General features: G+C 38.4%; 1 long non-coding RNA gene across 1 annotated transcript in view; it reads right to left on the bottom strand.

Moving 5' to 3' along the window:
- Positions 1–983: 983 nt before the first annotated feature.
- Positions 984–18,646, bottom strand: part of LOC127482491 (uncharacterized) — a 35,325-nt gene continuing 17,662 nt past the window's right edge. The window contains exon 3 of the long non-coding RNA XR_007908631.1: positions 984–1,908. This is a non-coding gene — a long non-coding RNA (uncharacterized LOC127482491). The remainder of the gene's footprint in view (positions 1,909–18,646) is intronic.

Genomic DNA, 18,646 nt, shown 5'->3' with positions numbered 1-18,646 from the left:
AATTCTCGCTTAGCGCTATATCTGAGCTTTCTTCCTGCACAATAAAAGGTCCCTTTCAAAGCTGAGAGTCCTTAGCAGGGCAACCATTGGAAGTCACTGCATTCTCTGAATGAAATAAATGCCTTGCTTTAATTTCTATAAGGCTTGTGTAAATTTCCTTCAGTACTAAACCATTAGAATTCTGAAAGAAAAATGCATATATTAGGCTATACTGTATCCCTATTGTGCACTAAACATCAACTCATGCTACTGATATGGAGTTTAAAAGCTTAAATAAAGTGTGGAGCTCCTGCTGGGCAAACAAGCCGAACTGGCCCAATGAAGCAACCCTTTTGTTAAGAATTCTCATTTGAATAAACAGCATGGTAGAACTGCTGAATGCAGATGGCTTAAGTGTTAGGGTTCTTCTAGAAGAAATAAGTCTTAGTAGTTTTACACTTTCATGAACCAAATCATATTTTATGAAGGACAAGTACCCCAGTTTCTCACAGACTGCATGCTAGAAATGAAAGGAGTTAGTAGTTAACTGGTTTATTTTGAAGTCTGTATCAAGGCAAAACAAATACATGGATTTTATTCTGTAATTCTCCTGTTGAATGTTTGTCTATGCAAACACACATACAGACACGTGCAAGACATAGCTCTAAAAGCTGTGTAAGTTCTCCAAGAAGTAAATTAAAGCCCTGTGCTTAGGTTTAGCATTATTTTTGTGTTCTGCACTTACCTGTGATACTTTTTAACTGGACACAGCATCGAGAGCTATGAAAGACTGCACAGCACAAGGTCTGTTTTGGTATAGATGCTCTGCTTCAACTTTTACTGCATTCTCTATCACTTGATAGGTAGATATTTTCCCTCCTGTCAGCAGAATGCTGGTCCTGTTTGCCTCCTTCCTCTGTGAAAATGAGCAGGTGGTGGGAAACTCTACTGATCATGCAAAGAGCTCACAGTGCCATCTCAAATGAAATATAACAACTGAGAGATAGTAACATTAATTTGGGATACTATTTAATGGGATGCCATTGTACAAATGAAAGTGAGAGCTGACTGCACTCAGCTGTCCAATAGATACTCCATTCTCACCATCTTTTATAGGAGAGGAATAAGCTATTAACTTTTGTGTAAAGCATCAGTCAGCTATTTCTATAGGCTTTCCCCCCCATATTGTAAGAACTGCTTTGGTTTTAATTATTATTGTCGGATATCTAATAGACAAATATGAAAGACTAGGGAGTGGGGAAGCAATAAAAATATCTGTCAAAAACTTCTCTTTGAAAGGGTCTGCTGAATATAGGAAATGTATTAGGAAAAAAAATTACATTTGTCAAAAGTTGGGGAGAAGAAAAGGAAGTCTGTCAAGAGTCAATCAGGTAATCTGACTACATTTATATGAGAAAATAATTTTTAGTAATCAACATCTGTAAAACCAGACATTTGCATATTGGAAGAGAAGAATGGGCACTGTACACTAAAACTCTTAAGACAGACCTTTACTCTAGCTGTTTTGTTACCATTTGTTCCAACAAAGGTGAGGTAAATTTTTACTATGTTGCAATATCATTTGTCTATATTTAATTATTATTTTTCTTCTGTTCCCATAGCACTTTAAATAGTTCTGTAGGTCTATGTATTTGAACCTGTTGTGGTTTAATCCCAGTCCGCAACCAAGTAACACGCGGCCTCTCATTCACTCCCCCACCAGTGGGACTGGGGAGAAAATCGGAAGGGTAGAAGTTAGAAAACTTGTGGATTGAGATAAAGACAGTTTAATAGGGAAATCAAAAGCCACACACATGAAGAACGAAACAAAGAATTAATTTTCTACTTCCGACGGGCAGACAGGTGTTCAGGTATCTCCTGTTCTCAGGAAAGTAAGGCTTCATCACTGGCGATTGATGTCATGGTGACCTGGAAAGACATATGTCATCACTCCAAATGTCCCCCCCTTCCTCCTTCTTCCCCTCATTTACATACTAACCATGATCACATAAGCTATGGAAGAACCCTTTGGTCAGTAGCAGTCAGCTGGAGGCTTTCCATTAGACCAGGGAATAAACCACATTAAACTGTGTTGTGCATTACTGTGATTAAAAACACTTACCTTATTACTCATGGTAGACCAGTTTTAATAGCAGATAAAGTTAATCTAATGACATTTAGCCAGCAAAGCTCTCTGAATCCACCATCCTCCATCAGCTTGTTTTAAAATTTGGCATGAAGTTACAGGATTGCTCCTCATCACTCCTCCCACTGCTTTTGCCACTGTCTGCTGTTGCCTGCAAGGTCTGCTAATCGCTTGTAGGCAACAGCCTCTTCATACTTCACATCTCTCAACAGCCTCCATTACACTTGCCTGGTGAAAGAACATCGCTAGAGCCAGAGCAGCTGGCTGGCCAACTTGGTGAGGTGGGCTTTGAACTGAAGGATTTGGAGAGCAGGGTCTAAAGTGACAATGCTCACACCAGTTCAACCAACTGGGGAAAAAGCCAGGCTAACCAGAGCAGAAACAAATGTGCTGTTATTCACAGGAATAACTGAAACACGCTGTCACAACCCACATGGCTCGAAGGATCATGATGGATGGCTACAGGCCTTTTGTAAAGACAGGGAATAAGAAGAGAAGTTGCACTCTATAATTAGGAGAGTGCTGATTGTATAGAAGTGAACTATGGTTCACTTCCGCTGATCTCACTGGGGTTACAATCAACGTCACCTTAAGTCTGAATCCATTCAAAATAAGCATAATGACTTAACTCTAACAACATGCTGAGACATTTCAAGTAATTCAAAGAAATCTGATAAATGGTTTAAATAAGGTCAAAGTTTCTGATACTAAGAATAATTAGGGGGAAAAGAGCAGATACTCAGTACATCACTCATCAAAAAACCTAGGGAGAAGGAAGAAGAGTTTGATTTTGAGGCTTAAGATGGGTTGCTGGCATGTTCTGTGTTCTAAGAGATGCTTTGATTGGACTGAGCCATCCAGAAGGTCCTATGTGACATGCCCTGGAGCTTTGAAATGCTAGACATCTCCTTTTATGTGAAAATTATGATTCTGCTGTCATCCTTTCCCGTTATATATCTTTTTCCTACTCTTCTTCCTGACCTCTATTTTTTTTCTTTCTGCTCTCTAAGTACATCCCTGTCTTCTGATACTACCATGACCAAAAGGATACTGAAGTAGTCTGGCCCAGCAAACAGAGAAGGAAGCTTTCAGATGTCAGTGTCTCAAGGAATGAAATACAAAATGCCACTCGGGAGACAAAGGTCATCTTTTGGAAGATTTCCCATACTGATATATACAGCCAGAGAACTGTGTAACAGTAAAATTCTTAGGCAAGGCAAACGTTTTTCTCTCTGGTAAGAATTATTCAGTTTGTTGCTTGTGTCTAGAGGGATATAAATTCCTTGTTGTTGTGCACAATTCTGTATTCCTCACCACTCAACAACACCTCACGTTTCTAATTCTTTCCCTGTTGCCCTCTTAAGCATGGCTGCTACCCCTTTCCACCAAGATCTTCACTGATACATAATGCTAGAACATTTATCCAACAGAAACTATACGCAAAGTAGAATAAATTTGAACAATTCTTTTAATAATACTAGATTTTACATATTCCTTCGATATAAAAGGGTATTAATGCACAACAGAACTTGAGAAAAGTCAAGTACTATTCCAATGTTGCTTAATAACTGAAGAAAAAGAGAAAGGTTTAATCTTAAATATTATAACATGCAGAAAATGAAAAATGTTCTGAAAATGCATTATCAGTTACTAATTACTATATATATAAAACCATTCTGAAGCAAAGGTTCACTTACAGACTTCCATGCCAACTTATTCTGGAACAAATTTTGGAAAGTGACACCAAAATAACTGATAATCAAAGTCATCTGACAAGTAGCCAGGACTGTTGTGAGTAGGGTCACACATAAAAACAAAAAAATGAAACACTTCACAAATCTGGCACTTTTACTATTACATTTGCAAAAAGCCTCTTCAAAATAACTCCCTGCTTCTTCCAAATCATAAAGAGTTTTAACATGAGAAAGAATGGAGTATCTGATCTTTCCACAATCATTATCATGAAGACATTATGCTGTATGATTTGCACTGAGATCCAGCAAGGACTCATTACAAATATTTAAAAAAGGCAAAACTTAAGAGTCTCTGAAAACTCTGACTTGTTCTTGAGACTGTGGACAATTTGAGGACATTCATATGATAAAGAAAGAGGATATCATTCTTTCATCTGCAAATGAAATAAAACACCTCCTTCAGTAAGGATGTCAGTCTACCAGCAAGATAACAGAGAATCTGTTGACAAATTAAAGACAGTTTGGAGATAAGCATGAAAATGTGGGGAGACAAAGATGACCTATGTCTAAAAAAAGTTTTGGTATTGTGGAAATTCAGGTTAAAATGGTAAGTTAAAACTGCATTGCTTAGATTGAAAATTGACAAAGAAATATTCAAATCATTGATGTATTGAAAAATAATTACTTTGAGTTATTAAAATGTGTTGCAGCACAAAAGCATGGATTTGTTCCAGTGCAGCAGAAAAATTACGTCTGGAAAAGACCAAAAATAACTTTCCTCGCGCTGTTTGGTTTCATGATGTGAGGTAGGGAAGCTCATTGAACTTCCCTTCAGAAGGAAGAGACCAAAGAAATTAACAGGTACAGATGGAAGTTCAGCAGTGTGACAGTGACATGGAAAATGGTAATTTATCTGGACACATGATTTTTTCTTGAATCCTAATAACAACTTGCATTAGTAATGAAATTTTGTCAAAGGAGTCTAAGGAAGGATTAAACCAATTAATTAATTAAATAACATGGATTGAAACCTAAATTATTTTTAATAAGAAACTTTTCTTCTGGCAGTTATGTTAATTCATATAACTCATTGGAATACTTCATCCAATGAGAAGACTTGAAGTTGGATGAGAAACAGTTCATTAAGTATTAAAACTTAAGTCAGTCTCTCAGTCAACCTGGTAGAAGCCCCATTATTCGACATACATGCAGCTTAGTTTCACCAAGATCTCAGACCTGAGAAGTAAAGCTATCAGACTTTCTGATGCACCACTTTGCCAAAACAGGGACTTACCCTTAAAAGTTACTTCATATATTTAGCCTTGAAACTTGTCAGGTAAAAATGAAGTGGCCTTTAATATACAACTTGCTCTGGCTGACGTGTGTTGCCTGGTATGAAATCAAGGGGTTCACTTTCCACCACTTCTTTTCTGTTTCTGAAAATTCTGTCACTTGTTACCGAGCATCCCGTAACTGTGTTTGTAACAAAGATTACACTGATATTTCTGTCCAGCTACATGTCCTGCAGGGCTGTTCTCCAGTCTTCCGATCAGTAAAAATGTAATAACATTTTCACATAGTCAATATTTAATTCTGTAAATGCAACTGGTAGTTGTAATCTAGGTTATTAACCACACAGTGATTTATGAGGGAGAGCAGACAGAGGAGGGTTGCAGAGCACTAGGAAGGTCCTCTGGTGACAATAAAAAAGTTATAAATTTCATAGCTCTGCCTGAGAAATGTATTTATATCCTATATTAAGAATAGCTTTTTATAAATTTTAATGGTCCATGTTATTAATGGTGCTGTCATCATTACTGCCTGTGCAAGACTGCAGTCTTTTTTTCCTTCTTATACTTTTCCATCAGCTGAAGGTCTTATAGTTTTTAAAAAGCTCTTATTAGCAGTTTGCCAAAAAATCTTTAAGAGTTATAAGGTCTATCTTTGTTCCATTGGACTGCAAAGACTGTAAGGAATATTTTGCATAAAATTTTACAGCCAAGGCAAAGTTTGGGCTAATTGGGCAGAAAACAATTGCTTCTCTATCATGTTTACAAAGCATAAGCCAATACATAGGAATAAAAGTAGCACCATATCAAAAAGAGGAATTTATACATGAAAATTGTTCTTAAATAGTGTAGTATACACTGTAGGATAACTGTAAGATAGACAGTTATATATCAAAGATCTGATATAAATATATGTGGTACCACAGACTTAATTACAGTGAAAGACAGTGGTAGCATTTACAAAAAACCTCCACATTTTTACTTGCTTTACATTTCTTTAGAATGCTCTGTGACATTTGACCAAGTTTACCAAGGGAAGGTAGTCTATGGCACTGCCTGATATTTTAACAACTTTTCTATTTATCTGATCTTCATACAAGAATATTAGAAACACAAGAAGAAGTTTGGGAATGGACCAAAGGACAAAAGGAAAAGAAAACAGAGAAGAAGTAACACCATTTAGTTCTCAGCAATTCCCATTATCCACATCTAAAAGCAGAAACAAACTCCTACAGCAGCCTCCTGCTTTACCGCTCTCATGAACGGAGGCAGGTTTTCTAAAACTGTCAGAAGTCTCTACAGTAGCTAGCATCTCTGCCACTGTCAGAAGCCAACAATAAAAATGGCACACAAACATCTGATCTGTGGACAGTGAAGGTACAGATAGAGTTCTGGCAGAGCTGTTTGGTAGGGAAGAAACATAGCCTCATATGATGGTGTATGTAAGTCACATAGGTCCTCTGACTTACAAGCATAGGTATTTTTAATCATAAAATCATAAAAATAAACCAGAGCCTTATGGGCTTTCAGGCACTCTGATGCTTTGGAGATAGCAGCTGTACAGTCCAGGCAGGCATATTAAAGAAGATATGTGAGCTGGAGCAAGGTCCTGTGGCATTGTTTCCCTTGCTGTTTAATTTTAAATTATTCACCAAAAAAAAAAGAATAAACACTATCATTGCAATCTCCAGACAAATATAAGTACCTGCTATTTTACAGATGTTAGTATCAATTATGATTTTCTCAAGCAGGAAAAAATATTTGTAACACTGAGTCACTATTTTCCACAATTATTCTTCTTTCAAAAGAACTTATAATAATTTTTCTTTGTTATTTTTATACCTACTCTACTTCAAATCGATACTGTAAAAGTGATTTTTCCCCTTGTCTATCAGCTGCTTATTTCTGGGATAGGAAACATGAATATTGCTAGTTAGTAAAGCCAACATTCCACTGCAAATACTGCATTTCATATTTGTAGCTCAACTTGAACTGTTTTCTCACCTCATCACCTATGAGTTATAGACTAAACCCCCTTCTTTTCCTTTTATACTTCTGTCTCACATTGGCTTCAACTGTTAGATGCTCAGCCTAATTGGAGGTAAGCCCTGAACAGAAAATGTAAGGGCCAATCAATATGAATATAGAAGATGAGTAAGGAGTAAAACAATATGATTTCGATGAAGACAGAAAAGAAACTTTAAAGACCACAACAGTGGAGCACGAAAAGTTCCATTATCCAGATTTTCAGAAGAGTATTAGAGCCCTACTTCAAATTTTCTTCTGTAAGAGAGGAATTTCCATGTCATTCCTATCTGAGAAAAAAACCACAACCTTCCTAATGCTAAAGGAAAAATCAGTCTCCCTGCAGCCTGGTTCTCTTCCTTTCTTAAACAAATTCTGCTAACTACATCACACTATATTCCTATAAACTCCTAAAGAAATTATTTGAAATACAATTGCATTTTTAGTCACTAGAAACTCCTCTTAATGATATCAGCTATTGAGCGAAAATAACAAAAACTGTAATTCATTTTTAGTAATTATTTTTGTAAGATTCTTTTTTTTTTTTTTTTACAAACAGGGCTTGCACAACACTTAATATATGTTAATGCTTATCTGAATATCTGAATTTCTGATGATTGTTTGCAGTCATATAGTAGGGATGTTCAATAATATTTTGGGGAGATTGAATAACGCTAATAGTTAATGACTACTATGTCATGTGCAGGATGCCTCAGCTCGTAGCATCTGTCTCTGCAAGATTAAGTGTGAGACAGACTATGAATTACCAAGGAGTAAGTGTGTTGGAATGCTTTTCTAAATAAAACCTTTCACAAAAAAAGTCTGCCTAAACCTCCAGAAGTAGGAAATTCAATGGTTGTTAAGCAAAGCTAACATAATTTAACATCAGTCTGGCTTAGAAAAAAACCTATTTTGTTTCTCATGATAAGTTGCTTTCAGAACATAACACTATGCAGTGAAAGAATGCTAAATAGTGCTTTTCTGGTTCATGAATGAAAAAAGCTTTTATTCAAGGTGATTACAGAGTACTCTATTGATTTAAGTAATGGGTATTTACTCCAAATCTCCTTTAAATTACTAAAAAACCAGCTAACAGCGTGATCTCGAAATGTAAATGTACAGTTCCAAGACATCTGCACTAATGCATAGAGGCTGCTATCTTATTTTATGGAGTAAGAAGGCAAAAGGACAAATATCATAGATGTAAAGGTAATGCACGACTGCCATTTATTCTGAAGGCAGATAAAGCAAATCAAGGCAGGAGCACTGCTTCAGCAGAGAAAACAGGAATGCATCTTTGTGGGAACACTTTGCTTCACATGAGTTTTGCATTTTAGCTAACTTAAAGTATATCAGAAAATGTGAAATTGATTGATATACATATGAAAGCTAAGGAGGATGAAGCAAAGGGAGAAGCAATTTCTCAGCTGTAGCATTATATGAAGATATTCTAGAAAGAAAGCTTCAAACTGAAAAAAAAAACTCTGAAATGTCAGGGAATCTCCTTGTAATTCTAGAAGTTTCCTTTGAAACCTTCAAGTAGCATTTTTAAAGGTATGCCTACACATACTCTCTGTCTCAGACAGTGGCAGGAGACTTCCTAAGTGAAGAAGCAAAAAATGTGACCAGCAAAAGGTGGCTTGCTTACTGGGGAGATGCTGAAAGTGCACACAATGGGAAGCATCAAGGACTGTATGACTTGAGCCCATTCAGGAAGGAGTTTTCTGAGAAACAGGTGAATCTCTGATACTTAAAGCCATAACATTTTTTCCAGCCAGCCCGGTTCTCACAAAGCATCAGGGCCAGGGGAGGTTGATGACACTTTCTGTTACAACAGTATCTTGGTTACAACAGTGGTTCCTAAACACACTGCTCTGCTGTAAACTATTTTTCTTGGTAATCTGTAGCAATCCGAAATTTGAATATCAGCAGAAAAGGATTATGTAGCCAGCCTTGGACAGCAGGAGCCGGGAGAAACTCCTTACTCTGAGGACCTTCCTCACAAGACCTACTGACATTTAACTATGTTGGCTGGTCTGTCTCCTGCAGCAAGACATGGAGAGACTTTGTGATGATGTTATCAGATCATGTAGAAACCCTTTGTTCCCTTCCCCCCACGTAATCCTGGTTACAGGAAATATTAACCAATTCTGTTACTGCAGCAGAAACTTGTGTAATCCCCTAGTTAGCATAATCCATCCCCTAGTTAGCATAACCCATCCTCCTCATTAACATGTCCTGCCCCCAAGACCCTTAAATTGCGTTTCACGTATTCAATAAAGATTCCACTTTTCACCCCCAAACCTGGGATCAGATAGTTATTGACCTCTTCAGTAACCATTGCATCCCTACTCAAACTTGACTTTCAAACACTTATACAGCCCTGATGCAAAGCAATATTATCGCCTTGTAGTTGGCTACTAACCAAAGGACCCCATCTGGAGGGGCCTCTGTCACAGGACCCACCCGAGCTATAAAAGACTTTCCCTGGGCATCATTATAACCACCAGGCTATACAGATTGTGTTCCTCGATGGGAATGCTCTCTGTTGCATCTTGCACTGATTATCCTCTTTCCAAAGGAAGATTTTATGTCTCTTCTACCAGTTCCTCAAAACTATTGTTCACTTGGTTATTAATTTACTTTTACCTTCTAGTAACGGAGTCTGAAACATGAGAAATATGACTCCTTATTGTCAAGAAGTTGTTCCTTGCTGTTCCTTGCAGAGGAATGCTGTCTAGCAATTGTCTTAGGAGGATTAGAGCAAAATAATTTATTCAAATAGGGCTCTGAAAGTCTCACTGAAATCTTGCTTTAGCTCTTTTCCTTGCAGTCTTCCATGCCCCAATCTGTCCTACCCTCCTGTACCTTTTAAGCTCACTTCCCTTCAGTCTCCTTTCTTCCTTTTTTTTTTTATTCTTCCTACTGTTTCCCTGCCCACTGTAACTGCCCTAACAGAAACAAGAAGTCTCTTCGCATTTGTCAAATGACTTGTCCACTGTGTTTTTCCTGTGTAATTCTCTTCCATTTTATCTGCTTTTTCATTCCAGACAACAACCATTTTTCTGCAAGGAATATGTCTATATTTGTTAAGGAACACTATTTAGGGTACTGCCACAACCTGGATCATGTTTTTGAAAGAATTTTACAGTTACACATATAGATACACACATATATTTTCAAGCCCAAAATGCCCTTCCCTTATTTATAACAAAGAAAATCTGAGGTGACTTCAAGAAACTACGCAGGAAATAGATGAAGAGTACCAGATCCCACAATGGCAAGTGAAAAAGGATAGCCACAAATCCTCATCCTCCCATTAGAATGATGGAGGAGTTTCAAGACAAAGAAAGAACAACTGCACTGAACTAACTCATGCATGCTGAGGGCTGGACTGAATGGATACTTTTTATTGCTAATTTAGTGGTTTGGAGTTTTAATAAGTAGTGGAAAGAATAGTGAAAATTAAAAATATGAGCAAGGACTGCATTAATAAAAAATAAAAGATCTGGAAAAGAAAAAGGCAGTCTGACAACAAAAACCTTGTGGTGGTCCAGAAGGACCCAGTAGAATCTGTGACTTTGACTTGAGACACTCGTAATATTCCAAGAATCATGAAATGGGAAAGATTTTAAAAAAACCAGTGGACAAACACATCAACTGTGTGCTCCACCTACTGTCATCAACTTATTTCTCTGCGCTTCTTGCTGAAATCCATTTAAGTCCCAGTTCTACAAATACATGCTTAACATTCTGAAACTACTGAGATCCACTGTAGTCTGAAATGCTCTATCTTCACATAAACTAAATTACTCATAGTAAAAGAAAGATCAGGACTTGCATCTATAAGCTCATTATAGCAGAAATCTTAAATAGCAACCCAGCCCTTGAAAATCTGTATTGATTCAAAGGGCAGGACTAGGATAACTCCTTCAAATTTCATTCCTACCATTTATAAGTCCTCCTTCACCCTAAAATGCATTTGATAAACAAAACAGCAATGATAAAAACTGGCTTTTGTGTGGTGTTTAACATCTCTTCCATAATACCACTCTGCCTAGCTTCCAAGTGCATTGAAGACTTACTGAGGATTAATCTACTGCTTCTGCTTTGCCAGTCATATATAGACATGTGGCAGCTCTCTTATTGCCTGAGCAGTACAATTTGGAGACAGAATGACCACTGCAGAGGTGTAACAGACAAACCTCCCATTCTACAGCCACAGACCCAGAAAAATAAGAAAATAATAGAGCTCACTCACTTGTGCCATTCCATTCATCTTCAGTGTTCTGCCAGTATTAACCAGTTGCTGTATAGATCGGTGTAGGAATCAATCAACACACTGTCACTCCTGCAGTCTATCATCCAATTGAAAATATTATAGTTCAAGTGAAAGGTGTCCCAGAAATTCCTGAGTTTTAATTTAATGGGAGGGCATGAAAATGTAAAACATGCTGCCAAAAGTAAAAATTTCTGCTAAATTTGAGTGTCTTGGATATAAAGTAATTTACAAATAAAAACTATAAGTGAGTTATTTTCTTATATTCCACCATATTTTTAATTATTATTTCACTTACAAAATTAAGCAATATACAATATATTTGTGTTAAATTATATTTTAAAAAATTGAAACTAGTCAAACCATAAATCCCCAACACATCAGTGATCTCATTCAAATCAAATCAGAAACTGACAATACACCTGAATTCCAAAACAGATATGTCTGAATTATCTACTGCTTCTTCAAATCTTTTGCCACTGAGAAGATCTAATTTTGACTGGGTCTAAGAATGAATACTTAACATAACCATGAAACCAGAGCCTTTCATCTTTACATTATGTGAATGTCCCAGGAAACATAACAGATGTACAAAAAAAAATCTTAAAAATTGAGGATTTTTTTTTCTTGACTAAATTTTTGCTCTTTATGGTATAAATATACTGTCTCATCATTGAAAAATACACCTGTTGACTTTTTAAGGTCTAATCAATGTGATTTTTTATTATTACTTAGGCAACCTAAAGCCTCATAGAATATGCTTGTTCTCCGGATGTTTCAGATGGAAAAGAACTGGAGCTTGAATTTGCAAATTTGTTTCCAATGGTACAAGGGCAACAGCACTCCAAAATTCACACCAAAGTTCTGAAATTCTAGTCATATAATTCATATTTACTGCAAAATAAGACAAACATATTTTCAGATCTGAGAAGCAAGTATACAGTCCCTGCGCTGGCAGCAGAGCAGTTTTGCAATGCTACTACCCATGAGCTGAGTTTACATATATGGAGCCCAAGTCTTTCTATAAAGAGCAGAACTGTGGAGGACAACCATCTCTGTTAAATAAAAGACTCTGAACTTAACTTGCAGGCAGAACTCATTTTGATAGCTTGGCATGTCATTTTTTTTCTGTGATAGGACTTCTCCCGTAGAGTAATAATTTCTATTACCATGGGAACATAACAACTTTAGAAAGCCTTGTGCTGTATCAGCTACAGCAGGGGAGTTACTGACTGCAAAAGCAGCTCTGCTTCAGAGTAGAGAAGAATCTGAATAAAACATAGCTGCAATTTTTTTTTCTCTGCACTGACTCTTTTTGTCTTTGCTTGTTTCTGAAACCGTTCTCTTACTTCAGTTGCAGAAATGCCTGAATAACAACTAGAGTGTGAGCAGCAGGACAACAACCCATTCAACACAGCAGAAGGACAGCCTGTGGGTCAATACCTGAATGGTTTATAATATCCACAGAATGAGTTAGACCTTTCTTATTACTATTATTTGCACCTATAATCAAACCAATAGTAAATATGACAAGATCAAATCTACATAATGGGTCCTGCATATTAATAAAGAGATAATTAGAATATTCACTATTCTTGTGAGAATATGCAGTCTTGATAATTATGATATTTTCTCCATGGCATCAGATACTATAAGGGAAAAAAAAAGGTTTGGAAACCACTTCCTTCCATGTGCTGCCAGGTGTGTGTATCACTGAGAAAATACTATACAGATCTCTGGTCTTGCAAGTGTAATTCTTTATCTGTCTTCCCAGTACCAAAACAATGACGTAGTTCATCAAAGTAAACAAAGGAGCTCTTCCACATCATTGGTAAACTACATGTCAGAAGTAATCTTTATTGATTAGAAACACTGAGATAACAGAAAAAGTCAAAGAAAGGTGCCATTTTACAGGTATGTTTAAGCATTGTAAACATCGCTGAAAAACACTTGATTTTGATACTCATAGCACATTCTTATTCCTATGTGAAGTCTCAGGCAATTCTCATAAGAATTTAACAAAACAATACAAAAAATGGTGTACTAGGTCAGGTCAGAGGAACCAATTATATATGGTCTTTCATGGGAATGAGAAATCAAGGCCTAAACACAACAGAATTGTGATTGCACAGTCATACTTCCCACAAATACCATTCCAGGTCTGAACAATTTGCAACCTTGGCCTTCTGAGCCAGAGGTAATACCTCCGTACTTTATAATATTTTTTATTTTCCTTCTCTTTCTCACTCTTTACCATTTTCATTCACTGTGCTGTTCAGCTCCTGAATTCTTTTCAATATTTTAGCACTAATAGCATCCTCAGGTTGAAGCTCTTCAGACTAAATATAGGTTTGTGACAATATCATGGACATTTGCACCATTTGTTTCGAAGAGGTCATAGGTTGTTTTATGCTGACATCCCCATGATCTCGTATTGGGAGAATAAGCAAATAACCAATTCTTATTTACCTTCTCCATGGTTTCATAGACACCCATTATATCTTCTTGCAAGGTTCCTCCTTTTCTCTGAGCTGAAGAGTCCTACCCAACTAAGCTGTTCCTTCTGCAGAGATATTCTATGCATTTGATCTTATTCGAAAAGAGGAGGGGTGACAGGAAGAATCTTATTGTTCACAGTGTTCAAAATGCAGAGCATCTACATGTGTATTTACACAATGATGCAATTTTGTGGTTTATCTTGTGTTCTAGTAAACCATAACATTTGATTAGGGCTCACTGCACCAATGAGCCCTGAGCAGAGTTTTCACAGAACTACATCTTAAATTCAGGATCTTCTAGAGTGCTAATGGCCATCCCAGAGCTGAGAATCACATTGTATGTAACATTAGGACTTTTCATACCGTCAATTTTCCCTGAAAAGTGAGCAAGAGTGATACCATTACCACGGAACATTCTTTCACATCACTTAAATTATTCCAATGGCTTCTGGAGCATATCCACATCTTTAATTCATTTATATTCTAAGACATAGCTCATCTTCAGAAATCTGCATCTGAAATACTTAATGTATTTTGGAACTGGCTTTGGTTTTGTAGGGGTGGTGAGGTGGATAGCACTTTAATTTAGTATTCCAGTCAAAGATAAAAAAAGAGAACACAGGAGTATGAGATTTGGGCTTTCCTCAGAGGAGAGAAGAGAGTAGTAGCATGTGTAATAAGAAGACAGAGTGTCTTCTTCTGAGTATTGATTCAGCTGCTACCACTAGTTATGGAGCACTTATGAACAAGATCTGCTTTTTAAGTAAACAAACCTACAGAAGAACACACAAGAAAAGAATTATGAACAAATATTCTGTATGCTGAATCTTAGTCTGAGGGGTTTTTTGCTAAAAACTGCTAAGTCCAAATAAATTCTACAGCACTTGGAAATGATTTCTCTGCATTAGGCACTTTCAAAAAGAGTTATACCTGTAGGAGAGCTACCAGATGGTAAATAAACTAGATTGGTGCTCTGCCAACATTACTCTTTAAAAAATCTGAATTTGTGGCAAACGTAGTCCTTATGTGCCTCACATTATATGGGATGTTACGTATGTGCTGTCTTCTTAAGACACGGGGCAGAAAGCACTTGCTGTGTTAAATGTATCATTTACTATCTGCACTCTGCCCACATCACTCAGAACTTTTTTTCCTGCATTTCTAGAACTCTGAACAGTTTCAAATCCCTATTATTTCCAGCCAAATACCTCACGTGAAAAATGCAAACATCCTCAAAAGATCTCTGAAATAATCATGAAAACAATGACAAGGCAAGATAAAATTTTAAGATTTATTCCTTGGTCAGCAATGTGTTAATATCTTATCTGCACCAGATGAGAAGAACTTCTGGGCAGTTAACTGTAAACATTCAAAAACTTTTCCAAAACAACATCACTACAATACACAGAGTATTGTACAGAGTACTCAACTGTGTTCAGGCTCACTCATTGCTCAAGAACTGGAAAGGAATGCGCTAAGGATATGACTGTATTTTTCTTGGTCCTAGAATAATTATTGTAGCTGATAATAACTCTTTATTATAATTGCACCTGAGTAATTATTGAGGTCACAGACAGCTTGAATAAGGCATTGTATTAACACAGGAAAGCTGTCCCTGTTTTAAACAGCTTACAATTAAATTAAATATGATATGTGAAAATGACAGGAAGGAATAAAATTCTCAAACTAAACAGTATGATTACAACAAGTGTCAACCCATCACTGCTTTTCTTGGGGCGAATGGGAGGCTATTAAGCATGGGCATGGCACATGAAAAGAAGAATGGAAACACCAGAGAGGACAGGACCAATAGTGACTGAATGAAGGTGAGAAATAAATTCAGTGAAGGACAGGGACACACAAATGAGAACTGCAAAAGGCTTGCTGTGACTATGTCCACACAAATAAGACACTATAAAGATGCCCCCTGTGAAAATGTCCATAGATGAACTGCTCTCACACTTTCACATGACAGGCTGTTTGGGCATGGCATAGGCACACTGCCTTACACTCAAAGGGCTCTACAGCCTTCTTGGGCTGCACCTGTATACAAGTTAGTCATGCTTCCTAGCAGAAACAGAAAGGATGGGAAAATACGATCAAGGAACTGGGATCCATGAGTAGCATGCATTGATACCACCTGTACCTGGATTCACTAGATTGCCCACTGCCAGCACCCACTCCCATACCCATCTCCTTTCTCAGAGGCCATGCCCCAAACTATGGCACAGTGTCCATGACTAAAGGAGAGTCTGGGGTAAGTGCTCCATATTTTTTCAGTTATGTCCATGCAAGGTCAAAAAGGTACTAAGCAACCTCAGACGCAGTGTTCCAATAGCACTGCTCCAACAAGGCTGCCCTTGAGAAAGTCAGCAAAAAGGGCCCAGCTGGCCCCACCTCCAGCATGCAGTAATGTTTACAGCATGGACAGAGAAATTTTTAGTGTGAACCAAGTGCCAAGTTTGCTTCTGCATCTTGGCTGGGTTCCTGAAAGACAATTTCCCAGACCAAACTTCTGACCTTGAGAAGCCAAGCCTATAAGAAAAGCATCAGCTTGAACCTCATTGTCATGGTTTGAGATCCCCAAAATCTAATTCCCTAGTCTAAGCCCCCCTCCCCCATCTCAACCTAGTATAAGATGTGGGGTTTTTTTCCAGACAAGACAGGAGACTCAGAATGGGGGAAAGGGAATATATTACAATGACTGTATAAATAAATACTATAACACATTATACACACAATCACAACTATCTCTACCATGACATAAGTATTTACAATGGATCAGATCTCTTCTCCCCTCCAAACAAAAGTCCAGGAGGGAAGAAGGACAGATCCCTTCCAGTCTCTAAGCAGGAGTATCTTCTACAGCAGCAGTCTTCTTCACATGCAGCAGCTGATAGCTGGATTTCTGCCAGCACTCACAAGAGGTCTTCTGTGGGCTACGTTCACCCCAGACAAAGGTCGTTCCACCACGGTCATACCACGAAACACAGGAGGTCTTCGTGGCGGTCTGGTATCTTCAGGAGACTCAAAGCCCCTTGCAGAGCTTCTGTGCCCTGCCTCAGGATGGCTGCGAGCTTCTTTGTAGCTTGCAGCAAGGGAGGGCCCCCAAGGTCACCCTCTCTGCATTCTGTCCTGGCTGAATTCTCAGGACGACTGAGCTTCTCAGCTCCTCTCTCTCTCTCTGGTGCTGCATGTCCAAAACTCCTCTCCAAAATAGGAGTCCATGTCCCTCCTTTCCCGGAGGTCTCAAAGGAGTTTGGGGGGTCTGGTTCAGTTCTTACCCCCAAAACTCTGTAGAACTCAGTTCTCTCTCTCTCTCTGCTGGCTCTCTCTTGGCTCTCTGAGACAACTCGGTGTCTTCCTTACTCAGTTGCATGTTGTTTCTGCTGTTTCTCTGGTTCAGTTCTTATCAGTTGGCTTTCAGTCATAGCCTCTGGACGCTGCATCTCTCCTTCTGCTCTGTCTCCGGTGCCCACGGTGGAGAAAACATCTCCCAGCTTAACTACAGACACTTAGCTCAGTCTAACACTGTTCCAAGTCTCTGCAGTCCCCCCAGCCGGGGGCCAGGGGGGGGCCAGAGCCCCCCAGGGGCTCTGCCCTTTACTCCTCATGGCCTCAGAACATGGCTACCACTTCTACAACCAAAACTACAACTCGTCTCTTCTGGTCTGGTTGTGGTATGTTTATATTTCACAGGAGCGCAGATTGGTTCCAATCTCTAGTGTTACCACCCCTGGGGGATACCACTTTCTTAGCTTCAGGGGGAAAACCTGGTTCAAACCCCTACACTCATCCTTCCAGGGTCATGGGCTTTGCACTGTCTGAGGCACACAGCCTTCACATGGCAGGATTTTGAATCTTGAATATTGCAAGGATAGTTGTGCAACCTAAAAAGCTCCACTGCTGTTCAGTTTTTATTTGGTTTGTGACTGTTCTTACATGGACTGGCTGCTCAGATACACAGATGCAATCAGGCCAGCATCAAAGTGGGCACTAAAAACACCCTGTAGGGTAGGTCGTAGCAGGTATGGCAGGTTCAAGTAAGCATGCACCAGAAATGTGGACTGGGCCCTAAGCAAGTGAACATTATCCATCATCACAGACTAAGCAAATTTTAATTGCCTGGCAACATCAGTAACACCGACCAGTTGCTGGTGTTGGAGCAGGAATTTCAGTGGTGCAAACTGTACACAAAATGCAATGAGCTTAGCTTGGGAAGAGGGGGGCAGTGATGTAGAAGGACTGCTCCTTCTAGCAGCTCTCCACTTCTCATGATATGTGGCTGCAGTCTGCTCCTGTTTCAACCAGGGGCATACACCTTTCCAAGAAACATTGTCCTGGAACCTCTTTGAGGTACATCTACTTTGCTGCAGTTGAGGCCACTAAGTGATGTCCGAGAAGGCATGTGTTCTCTTCTGGATCTGAAGAAGCGTTGTGAAATACGTAATCCAAGATGAACCCAATTTAACTACTTCTAAATCTCTCAGATGTCTCATCTTCAGAATGGTTAATAAAGGACTCAATTATTCTGATCATGTCTCTGCCCCATGAAAAAAAACATTCCTTGCATGAACTTAAACAAGATGAGCTTTTCACACAAGGGGTAAAACCATGGCCTCCTGAAAATCAACAGTTATTTTAACAAGTAATTCAAAATTTCAACAAGCTAATGTAGTATTCTGTGAAGTGTAAAACAAGCTCCACTAAAATTTGGGCCTTAGGAAAGAATTCAG

The sequence above is a fragment of the Manacus candei genome, unplaced genomic scaffold, assembly GCF_025592945.1.
Source record: "Manacus candei isolate 608988 ecotype Guabito, Panama unplaced genomic scaffold, ASM2559294v1 h1tg000088l, whole genome shotgun sequence".
Classification (NCBI taxonomy): Eukaryota; Metazoa; Chordata; class Aves; order Passeriformes; family Pipridae; genus Manacus; species Manacus candei.
The sequence above is the reverse complement of the archived record's forward strand: the minus strand, read 5'-3'. Positions and strand labels throughout refer to the sequence as shown.